Source organism: Oncorhynchus gorbuscha, linkage group LG10, assembly GCF_021184085.1.
Source record: "Oncorhynchus gorbuscha isolate QuinsamMale2020 ecotype Even-year linkage group LG10, OgorEven_v1.0, whole genome shotgun sequence".
NCBI lineage: Eukaryota > Metazoa > Chordata > Actinopteri > Salmoniformes > Salmonidae > Oncorhynchus > Oncorhynchus gorbuscha.
Window position 1 is genome coordinate 39,964,544 of NC_060182.1, and position 12,173 is coordinate 39,976,716.

Genomic DNA, 12,173 nt, shown 5'->3' on the forward strand with positions numbered 1-12,173 from the left:
GAAGAGATTAAAGTTGGGGGGGGGGGGGGGGCTGGAGAGATAAAGAACGAGAACAGAGGATTCATAAATCTGAGGTTGAGTGATATTAGTCAAACATGTTTGATGCCATGGGGTTTATAATACTGGGACATGTTTTTGTTGGTTTGGTGCGTTCCCCAACAACAAATATTGACGCCAAACAAACGGGTGTCTGCGGGCCAATGTCCTCGAACACCAACGGGCTCTGGAAAGACCTGTGCACATTAGAACTGACAGGTACACACAGTCCTATCTCATACGGAGAAAGATATGGCCTCTCTTTGTTTTTCTTTGGAATATCTTTTTGGTTTTATGCTTTTATTTAGTTTTGTCTTTATAATTCCGCTTGTTAAATTTTTTTTTATCACTTCCGTTTTTATTTTTTATGTCTTTAAAATTTCCGCTTTTTAAAAATGTTTTTATCACTTCCGTTTTTATTTTTTATGTGTTTATAATTCCGCTTTTAAAAAATGTGTTTATTACTTCTGCTTTAGTTTTTAATGTGTTTATAATTCCGCTTTTTTAAAATGTGTTTATTACTTCCGCTTTAGTTATTAATGTGTTTATAATTCCGCTTTTTAAAAATGTGTTTATAATTCCGCTTTTTTAAAATGTGTTTATTACCTCTGTTTTAGTTTTTAATGTGTTTATAATTCCGCTTTTTAAAAATGTGTTTATTACTTCCGCTTTAGTTTTTTGTTTACAATTCTGCTTAAGTTTTATGTGTTCATAATTCGGCTTACTAGAATTCTCGCAGGAACACATTGAGCAGAAATGGGGGGGGGGGGGGGGATAAGAGTTGAAGTGACATTTGTGTGATGTAGGTTAAAGGGACAGATTCACTGCCTTGCGCAATATTCCCGTCGATGATGTCATCAAGACATGACCCGCAGCGCCTGTCCCCGGTCGAGCACACTGGTCCATCTGTCCCCGTGAGGATGGACTACCACACCACACACCAGTGACAGTGTGTTTGCCAGAACCTTCTGCTGCGACGTTGTTTGAGTGCCTGTGTGTGTGTGAGCCCTCCAATTTCATGAAAAGCCTCACCATTTCACAAGCATCCCAGTGTTTGCTTGAACGAACTGCCGGCTTGCCCAAGCCTAGCCTGGTGATGATGGGTTAAAGCGCACTTCTGTCATTCGCTGTGTTCAAAGAATTATCCAGAAGTTATTGACAAGGGGAGTGAGGGAGTCAGAGTAGGAGGCAGGCAAGGGAGGAATTTATCACAGTACAATACATTTGAGTGACAGGGTAATATGGTGGAGCTAGGTTTGGGAGGTTGAGGAGTGGTGGAAGGGTGTTTTTAAAATGTGGGTTATGGCCAGGTTTTGCCCTGCCTGTGTTACTGGGCAGCTGAGGCTTTCACACACATCTCTGCCGATTTAAAGAACTTCCGGCAGCTCTCTTTCTTGCTCTCGCCCCCTTCTCTCTCTTTATCTCTCTCTCGCTCTCTTTATCTCTCTCGCTCTCTCTCGCTCTCTTTATCTCTCTCTCGCACTCTTTATGTCTCTCTCTCGCTCTCTTTATCTCTCTCGCTCTCTCTCGCTCTCTTCATCTCTCTCACTCTCTTTATCTCTCTCTTTATCTCTTTCTCTCTCTCTTTCTCTCTCGCTCTCTCTTTCTCTCGCTCGCTTTCTCTCTTTCTCTCTCTCTCTTTCTCTCTCATATAATCTCCACACTAGTGTTTAATTGACAGGGAAAGAGAATGGGGTCAGGGTAGTGTCCCTCTCTGCTCCCGTTCCACAATGGAAACCCTCCATGATTTATGCACGCCCTTCTTTATAGCCTGATCCCTGATCTGTTTGTGCTCTTATGGTCATTGGCAAGACGGCACCAACAGATCTGGGACCAATAAGAAATTCCAAGTCATTTTTGAAAGGAAAATCGATGGAAAGCACCGGCAAACCTACTTGAGGCAAGAGATTTTGAAAAGTCGTCATGTTAATTTGTATGCTCGATTCTGGGTCCAGAATGAGTTTATTATCTTGTCATTATGGTTGTGTTGCGTCATGTTTCTCTGTCTGTCTGGCTAGTCAGGAACTAGGCCGGACAGTGTGGTAAAGCTGGGTTTATGACCCACTAGCCCCATTCTGTTATCACTTTTCATTCCTGGATTGTTGGTGAAGATAATATCAGAGTCTTGCAGTATAGGCTATTGGTGGCAGTTAACGGAATCAAAAGATGTATGCTGTTAATATTACATTTACATTTAAGTCATTTAGCAGATGCTCTTATCCAGAGCGACTTACAAATTGGTGCATTCACCTTATGACATCCAGTGGAACAGCCACTTTACAATAGTGCATCTAAATCTTTTAAGGGGGGGGGGGGGTGAGAAGGATTACTTTATCCTATCCTAGGTATTCCTTAAAGAGGTGGGGTTTCAGGTGTCTCCGGAAGGTGGTGATTGACTCCGCTGTCCTGGCGTCGTGAGGGAGTTTGTTCCACCATTGGGGGGGCCAGAGAAGCGAACAGTTTTGACTGGGCTGAGCGGGAACTGTACTTCCTCAGTGGTAGGGAGGCGAGCAGGCCAGAGGTGGATGAACGCAGTGGCCTTGTTTGGGTGTAGGGCCTGATCAGACCCTGGAGGTACTGAGGTGCCGTTGCCCTCACAGCTCCGTAGGCAAGCACCATGGTCTTGTAGCGGATGCGAGCTTCAACTGGAAGCCAGTGGAGAGAGCGGAGGAGCGGGGTGACGTGAGAGAACTTGGGAAGGTTGAACACCAGACGGGCTGCGGCGTTCTGGATGAGTTGTAGGGGTTTAATGGCACAGGCAGGGAGCCCAGCCAATCCAGACGGGAGATGACAAGTGCCTGGATTAGGACCTGCGCCACTTCCTGTGTGAGGCAGGGTCGTACTCTGCGGATGTTGTAGAGCATGAACCTACAGGAACGGGCCACCGCCTTGATGTTAGTTGAGAACGACAGGGTGTTGTCCAGGATCACGCCAAGGTTCTTAGCGCTCTGGGAGGAGGACACAATGGAGTTGTCAACCGTGATGGCGAGATCATGGAACGGGCAGTCCTTCCCCGGGAGGAAGAGCAGCTCCGTCTTGCCGAGGTTCAGCTTGAGGTGGTGATCCGTCATCCACACTTATATGTCTGCCAGACATGCAGAGATGCGATTCGCCACCTGGTCATCAGAAGGGGGAAAGGAGAAGATTAATTGTGTGTCGTCTGCATAGCAATGATAGGAGAGACCATGTGAGGTTATGACAGAGCCAAGTGACTTGGTGTTTAGCGAGAATAGGAGAGGGCCTAGAACAGAGCCCTGGGGGACACCAGTGGTGAGAGCGCGTGGTGAGGAGACAGATTCTCGACACGCCACCTGGTAGGAGCGACCTGTCAGGTAGGACGCAATCCAAGCGTGGGCCGCGCCGGAGATGCCCAACTCGGAGAGGGTGAAGAGGAGGATCTGATGGTTCACAGTATCGAAGGCAGCCGATAGGTCTAGAAGGATGAGAGCAGAGGAGAGAGAGTTAGCTTTAGCAGTGCAGAGCGCCTCCGTGATACAGAGAAGAGCAGTCTCAGTTGAATGACTAGTCTTGAAACCTGACTGATTTGGATCAAGAAGGTCATTCTGAGAGAGATAGCGGGAGAGCTGGCCAAGGACGGCACGTTCAAGAGTTTTGGAGAGAAAAGAAAGAAGGGATACTGGTCTGTAGTTGTTGACATCGGAGGGATCGAGTGTAGGTTTTTTCAGAAGGGGTGCAACTCTCACTCTCTTGAAGACGGAAGGGACGTAGCCAGCGGTCAGGGATGAGTTGATGAGCGAGGTGAGGTAAGGGAGAAGGTCTCCGGAAATGGTCTGGAGAAGAGAGGAGGGGATAGGGTCAAGCGGGCAGGTTGTTGGGCGGCCCGCCGTCACAAGACGCGGGATTTCATCTGGAGAGAGAGGGGAGAAAGAGGTCAGAGCACAGGGTAGGGCAGTGTGAGCAGAACCAGCGGTGTCGTTTGACTTAGCAAACGAGGATCTGATATCGTCAACCTTCTTTTCAAAATGGTTGAGGAAGTCATCTGCAGAGGGGGAGGAGGGGGGGGGGGGGATTCAGGAGGGAGGAGAAGGTGGCAAAGAGCTAGAGGGTTAGAGGCAGATGCTTGGAATTTAGAGTGGTAGAAAGTGGCTTTAGCAGCAGAGACAGAGGAGGAAAATGTAGAGAGGAGGGAGTGAAAGGATGCCAGGTCCGCAGGGAGGCGAGTTTTCCTCCATTTCCGCTCGGCTGCCCGGAGCCCTGTATTACTGCTTGTGTTTTGTCTGTACGCGTGAACATTCTAGGTTGTGCAGGTGTGCCCTCGCGTGTGTATGTATGTGGAAGGTTCGATAACACGTTGCTTTGGGACTGGACGCCTTGACTCTGTGCAAGATCTGGTGAAATGTTCAGTGTTCAACCCGGTGTCCAAAAACTCTGTGGTGTCTCTGTTTGAAGGCTGTGGGTCTTCCAGTAGGACAACGACCCCAAACGCACATCAAAAGCACCCTGAATTGGTTCAAGATGAAACGCTGGACTGTTCTGGAGTGGCCAGTGTCCGAGTCCAGATCTTAATCACATCCATGACCTATGACTCGAGCTGAAATGTGCTCTGCTGAAGAGGGCTCGTAGAAAGGTACCAAGCTTATTATAGCTACAATGAGCATTTGTTGGCGGTTAGCTTGGCCAAAGGCTGTGCAACCAAGTACTAGCTATGGGGTGCCAATACTTTTAAATTTATTTTCATTTTAGACTTAACGTAACAAAATATAATTGGTTCTGCAATGTTGAAAAATAAAATGACAAAGTGTGAAGACCAACAGTTTTTCTTCATTGTCAACTTATTTTAGAAGAAATGGGAAATTATTTAAGAAAAGTGCAAGGGTGCCAATATATTTGGCCTCAACTGTATAAGGGTAATTGAGTTGCTAATGGCACCCAGCAGTACCCCGGTCAGCCGTCAATTTGAGTTAGTCATTGAGAGGGAATGCGCTAGCCTGCAACGTCACTTCCTGGAGTAGTGCAAACTGCGTATGTTACAGTAGGGCTCCATGAGACGCCATCTTAACCAACTGCATTTGGCTTCAATGTGCCATTGAGTCTCCGCACAGGAAGGAACGGTGTCACGCACAGGCGGTTGGCGGCACCTTCATTTGGGAGGACGGGCTCGTGGTACTGGCTGGGGAGCAGAAGAGGTGGAATGGTATCAAATACATCCAACGTTGGTTTCCAGGGTGTTTGACGCCACCTCCGCTTGCTCCGTTCCTGACGTCATTCATGAGCAGTCCTCCCCTCAGCAGCCTCCACTGGTATCACGCGATCGATGGCGTTGTCCATTCATGTGTACAGTCATTAGTATGCATGCGTACACGAGCTAGTCTGTGGCTGTTTGCCACTCTTATTAGTTAATCCTCCTGTGTGTTTAGCACATACTGCCGGTGTTTGGGTCTGTTTGCTCACCCTCTCTGGCTCTCCCCATTCCTTCACGGAGATCGCAAACAACGGCCTACGCCAGTGGAGGCTGCTGAGGGGAGGACGGCACACAATAATGGCTGGAACGGCCTCAATGGAATGTCATCGAACACATGGAAGCCTGTGCTCCAGTAAATGGCACCCCTATTCCCTAGCTCACCACTTTTTTGACCAGAGCCATATGGGACCTGGTCAGAAGTAGTGCACCACATAGGGAATAGGGTCCAGGTGGAGGATTGGGATTCCTCCTCTGTGCTCCCTCGTTTGGGAGAGCACTCAGCATCTCTCTCTCTGTGTCTCTCTGTCTCTCTCTCTCTCTGTGTCTCTCTGTCTCTCTCTCTCTGTGTCTCTCTGTCTCTCTCTCTCTGTGTCTCTCTGTCTCTCTCTGTCTGTGTCTCTCTGTCTCTCTCTCTCTGTGTCTCTCTGTCTCTCTCTGTCTGTGTCTCTCTGTCTCTCTCTGTCTGTGTCTCTCTGTCTCTCTCTGTCTGTGTCTCTCTGTCTCTCTCTGTCTGTGTGTGTGGAGTTGAGGAGTCAGAAATCCTGCTCCAATGCTCACAGAAAAAACTACCTGGACTACCAATTGCTTTTGAAGTATTGGAACAAATCCATAGGATTTTGAGTGAAATGTATTATAATAAACATGAAAAGGTGAATGTAAGAAACGCTCATAATTTAAAATAGGCTACATGTCATATTAAACAGCATATAAACAGTCTAAATAGGTCAGGAGCCAGACAGGGAGCCTAAGAAGGAACGGAAATTAATTATTCAGGATATATTATTTCAAGGCTATAGTCTACCAAGAAATACATTGTGAAGCATTTGCGAGTGCAACACACTAGGCCAGTAGGGACCTAAAGCCCTCAGCATTTAAACAACATTTAGTTGCATTAAATCATTATAGTCTATACATTGAGCATATAGGCTGTGACTTACTTAGAATGAAATACAAATTAAACGCAAAAATGTCTTAGGCTACAGTGCCTTTTGAATTCATTTTTAGAAACACCGGTTTGGCTGTGGCTTCAGGCTCATGCGATGGTGCCTGGAGAGCAGGCCAGCAGTAGAGAGTATCCTCTCCACACTTGCAGAGCCACTGGGGATGCTAAAACACCCTTTTGGCCATTCTTGCCAGGCTGGGCACGGACACAAAGTAATATTCATTTTTGGAAAAAAAATCTATAAGTAGGCCTGAAGGTTTTTAGGCAAAATAACCCAGTCAAAACGGAAAGCTCCTTGAAATATTGGAATATGCCAATGAACAAACAAAATGAAGGAAACTTCAGACATCTGATTTAGTTTATAAATACTTTGCTACGTTGACACAGTTATCTACCCACCGCGTTAGTTTTCTTCGAGCATGTGCACGTGTGTAGTAAGGATACCATCGTGCTTTCGGGATGTCTTTTCAGATTCCACAATGATTCTTCAGTTGTGGACATGACATCACCACACTCCCTCTCTTGGTCCTCAGTCCATCACTACACTCCCTCTCTTGGTCCTCAGTCCATCACCACACTCCCTCTCTTGGTCCTCAGTCCATCACCACACTCCCTCTCTTGGTCCTCAGTCCATCACTACACTCCCTCTCTTGGTCCTCAGTCCATCACCACACTCCCTCTCTTGGTCCTCAGTCCATCACCCACCCCTCTCTTGGTCCTCAGTCCATCACCACACTCCCTCTCTTGGTCCTCAGTCCATCACCACACTCCCTCTCTTGGTCCTCAGTCCATCACTACACTCCCTCTCTTGGTCCTCAGTCCATCACCACACTCCCTCTCTTGGTCCTCAGTCCATCACTACACTCCCTCTCTTGGTCCTCAGTCCATCACCACACTCCCTCTCTTGGTCCTCAGTCCATCACCACACCCCCTCTCTTGGTCCTCAGTCCATCACCACACTCCCTCTCTTGGTCCTCAGTCCATCACTACACTCCCTCTCTTGGTCCTCAGTCCATCACTACACTCCCTCTCTTGGTCCTCAGTCCATCACCACACTCCCTCTCTTGGTCCTCAGTCCATCACCACACTCCCTCTCTTGGTCCTCAGTCCATCACCACACTCCCTCTCTTGGTCCTCAGTCCATCACTACACTCCCTCTCTTGGTCCTCAGTCCATCACCACACTCCCTCTCTTGGTCCTCAGTCCATCACCACACTCCCTCTCTTGGTCCTCAGTCCATCACACTCCCTCTCTTGGTCCTCAGTCCATCACCACACTCCCTCTCTTGGTCCTCAGTCCATCACCACACTCCCTCTCTTGGTCCTCAGTCCATCACTACACTCCCTCTCTTGGTCCTCAGTCCATCACCACACTCCCTCTCTTGGTCCTCAGTCCATCACCACACTCCCTCTCTTGGTCCTCAGTCCATCACTACACTCCCTCTCTTGGTCCTCAGTCCATCACCACACTCCCTCTCTTGGTCCTCAGTCCATCACACTCCCTCTCTTGGTCCTCAGTCCATCACCACACTCCCTCTCTTGGTCCTCAGTCCATCACCACACTCCCTCTCTTGGTCCTCAGTCCATCACTACACTCCCTCCTTGGTCTCAGTCCATCAGTCCCACACTCCCTCTCTTGGTCCTCAGTCCATCACCACACTCCCTCTCTTGGTCCTCAGTCCATCACTACACTCCCTCTCTTGGTCCTCAGTCCATCACTCCCTCTCTTGGTCCTCAGTCCATCACCACACTCCCTCTCTTGGTCCTCAGTCTTGGTCCTCAGTCCATCACCACACTCCCTCTCTTGGTCCTCAGTCCATCACCACACTCCCTCTCTTGGTCCTCAGTCCATCACCACACTCCCTCTCTTGGTCCTCAGTCCATCACTACACTCCCTCTCTTGGTCCTCAGTCCATCACTACACTCCCTCTCTTGGTCCTCAGTCCATCACCACACTCCCTCTCTTGCTCTTGGTCCTCATCTTTGTAAGTCACTTTGATTTAGCCCCTGTGTGTTTTTTATCGGTTTCTTTCTGAAAATATTTAGTGAACTCCATGACAGTAGATAAAGCAAGGAGCTATAGCGGCACACAAGTAGACTACAAATGCATGCTGGGCCGGGGGCGTGCCCTGAGCTCGTGAAGTGAGCGATACTGGAGCGGGAGAGAAGGCCGACGCTCCAGCCTTTAGGAATCTCGCTCCGCTCTCCAGTCAAATTGGGCATGCTCCGTTCCTCGCTCCACTCCAGCTCCCCTCCACTCACATACTCGTGTGTGTGTGTGTGGTTCAGGCTCACATATCGCATACTTATAGACAAGTCTCCCTAACCCCTGACATTAGAATTCATAGACAACTCTCCCTGACCCCCCCGCCCGTAGTCCATCCATGTGCTCTCTAAGTTGTTTTCTAGACATTTAGATTAGTGAGAGGGCTTATGCCGGCCCATCCTCGGTGGAACTAAAAGGATCACTGTCGGCGTTCTGACATGCTTGTTGAGCACTTCAGGCTGGTGTGTGTGTGTGTGTGTGTGTGTGTGTGTGTGTGTGTGTGTGTGTGTGTGTGTGTGTGTGTGTGTGTGTGTGTGTGTGTGTGTGTGTGTGTGTGTGTGTGTGTGTGTGTGTGTGTGTGTGTGTGTGTGTGTGTGTGTGTGTGTGTGTGTGTGTGTGTGTGTGTGTGCGCGGCATGCTTGTTGAACGCTGACTCAAGACAACAGTGTGACGTGTTTCCTCAGGTCATTGACCCTGGCTAAATGGCTGAAAGAAGACTGCTGTTGAAAGAGTCCTGTTGTTGACTGGTGCCTTTTTCACTATTGGTGCTGTCGACTTTAACACTCCAAGGCCTGTGGCAAAATGTCTATTCGTTGCAGTGTTCTGTATGGAAATGAAAGCAATAGAAGTCTATCTATTTCTATGGTATTCTGCTCTCATCTCCTCTCTGGCACAGTGGGGCACAACAAACACTTCCATTCTATAGTAATTCTCTGGCCACTGACTCTGCATGCATGTATTCCGTTTCTGAATCTGACTGTTCCCTGAAGGAGTGTTGTTCTTTGAGACTGGTGTTTTGCGGGTACTATTTAATGAACCTGCCAGTTGAGGACTTGTGAGGCGTCTGTTTCTCAAACTAGAGACACTAATGTACTTGTCCTCTTGCTCAGTTGTGCACCGGGGCCTCCCACTCCTCTTTCTATTCTGGTTAGAGACAGTTTGCACTGTTCTGTGAGGGGAGTAGTACACAGCGTTGTACGAGATCTTCAGTTTCTTGGCAATTTCTCGCATGGAATAACTTTCATTTCTCAGAACAAGAATCGACTGATGAGTTTCAGAAGAAAGTTAATTGTTTCTGGCCATTTTGAGCCTGTAATCGAACCAGTCTAAAGAAGGCCAGTTTTATTGCTTTTTTAATTAGGACAACAGTTTTCAGCTGTGCTAACGTAATTGCAGAAGGGTTTTCTAAATGATCAATTAGCCTTTTAAAATGATCAACTTGGATTAGCTAACACAACGTGCCATTGGAACACAGGAGTGATGGTTGCTGATAATAGGCCTCTGTACGCCTATGTAGATATTCCATTAAAATTCTGCCGTTTCCAGCCACAATAGTCATTTACAACATTAACAATGTCTACACTGTATTTCTGATAAATTTGAAGTTATTTTAATGGACAAAAAATGTGCTTTTCTTTCAAAAAACGAGGCCATTTCTAAGTGACTGCAAACCTTTGAATGGTAATGTATGTTTAGATTAGAGACCGCTTGGAAATGAGGTTCTTCGGGCAATATCTACATATTACAGTACTGATTGAGGTGGTTAACGCTAGAGGCTCTGGCTAAAGGATGGTGAGGTGGTGGCCTGGGGCTGATGTTGGCTTGGAGAGGTAGCACCCTGGCGCTCATTGGCACGGTTTGCCTCTGTGTGAATGTTAGTGTTAGTCATTTGGCACAGTGTATTTCAGTGAATAGGTGTGATCCGGGGCACACACATTGTTAGCCTGCGGCTCTTCCTCTCAGCGAGACCACACAAAAGACACAAAAGGGCCATTGTAGCCCCGGGTGCCCCACAGGCTTTACATAACGAGGACCCTTCAGTGGGTCCAACCCCGGTTTGCGCCGCTCTCTCCTCTGGCCAGCCCCAACGGCTCCGCCATGCTGCTAATGGTCCCCTTTCAGCTCTGGCTGTCCCCTCAGCATGGTTGGACAGGGCTGTGGTGTGGACGTCCCTTCCCTCTCATTCAGACCATTGTTGAGCACTGACTGAGAAGATTCCACTTCCTGTGCGATACCATACTGTCCGCCCATTTTGATGCTGTTCTACTCAACCCTACTGCGTAAGATCGTATAATCTGCTTTGGTGCTGCATGTTTACTCATCTAGGAAGTGGGGTTATTTGAGGATTCCATGCTCTGCAAGCTTGGTGATGATGCTCCGACTCTGAGAGTGTTCAACTCACTTCCTTGCGCGCGTGTAGTTAGCTGTGTTTCTTGGCAGTTCTTTGCTGGTGCACTGCAGTCTTCTCTCAGACGGACGCCATGCTGTATGTGGCTACATCTCTCTTTACCTGCCTTTTATGATCAGGGCTGTTTTGAGATTGTTCTCAGGAAGCTTGCTGAAGACTGCAGCGGGCGGAGACTGCGGCATGTGTCGTTTCATATCGGCATCTACTGTATGAGCCTGTAGTGGGAGGTTTACGGTGAGACAGGCCCACTAGCCCTGCTTCCCAATCAGCTCATCTGTCACTGTACTGTAGACCACCATACACTCACGCACCCATAACTCTGTGGAGATCAGGTAGGGTGACCGTACTGTATATCTCTGAGTTAACCCAGTTTCCGACATACCCTCCATTATTCCTTCTCTGGGAGGAGGTTGGGGTTTTCCCTTCTGTCGATCAGGGCCTCAAATGACCCAGGTGTGTGTGTGTGTGTGTGTGTGTGTGTGTGTGTGTGTGTGTGTGTGTGTGTGTGTGTGTGTGTGTGTGTGTGTGTGTGTGTGTGTGTGTGTGTGTGTGTGTGTGTGTGTGTGTGTGTGTGTGTGTGTGTGTGTGTGTGTGTGTGTGTGTGTGTGTGTCAAATCCAATTGTATTGGTGACATACACATATTTAGCAGATGTTATTGTGGGTGTAGAGAAATGCCTGTGTTCCTAGCTCCAACAGTGCAGTAATATCTAACTAAATGCCTGTGTTCCTAGCTCCATCAGTGCAGTAGTATCTAACTAAATGCCTGTGTTCCTAGCTCCATCAGTGCAGTAGTATCTAACTAAATGCCTGTGTTCCTAGCTCCAACAGTGCAGTAGTATCTAACTAAATGCCTGTGTTCCTAGCTCCAACAGTGCAGTAGTATCTAACTAAATGCCTGTTCCTAGCTCCAACAGTGCAGTAGTATCTAACTAAATGCCTGTGTTCCTAGCTCCAACAGTGCAGTAGTATCTAACTAAATGCCTGTGTTCCTAGCTCCAACAGTGCAGTAGTATCTAACTAAATGCCTGTGTTCCTAGCTCCAACAGTGCAGTAGCATCTAACAATACACACAAATCTAAAAGTAAAAAAATGGAATTAAGAAAAATATAAATATTAGGACGATCAATGTCGGAGTGGCATTGACTAAAATACAGTAGAATAGAATACAGTATTTACATATGAGATGAGTAAAGTTGTATGTAAACATTACTAAAGTGACTAGTGTTCCATTTTTAAAGTGATTCCATGTCTATGTATATTGGGCAGCAGCCTCTAAGGTGCAGGGTTGAGTAACCGGGTGGTAGCCGGGTAGTGATGG

The 12,173-nt window shown here is 47.7% G+C and overlaps 1 pseudogene across 1 annotated transcript in view; it reads left to right on the forward strand.

Moving 5' to 3' along the window:
* Positions 1–12,173, forward strand: part of LOC124046086 — a 145,630-nt pseudogene that overhangs the window by 58,523 nt on the left and 74,934 nt on the right. The window lies entirely within an intron of this gene.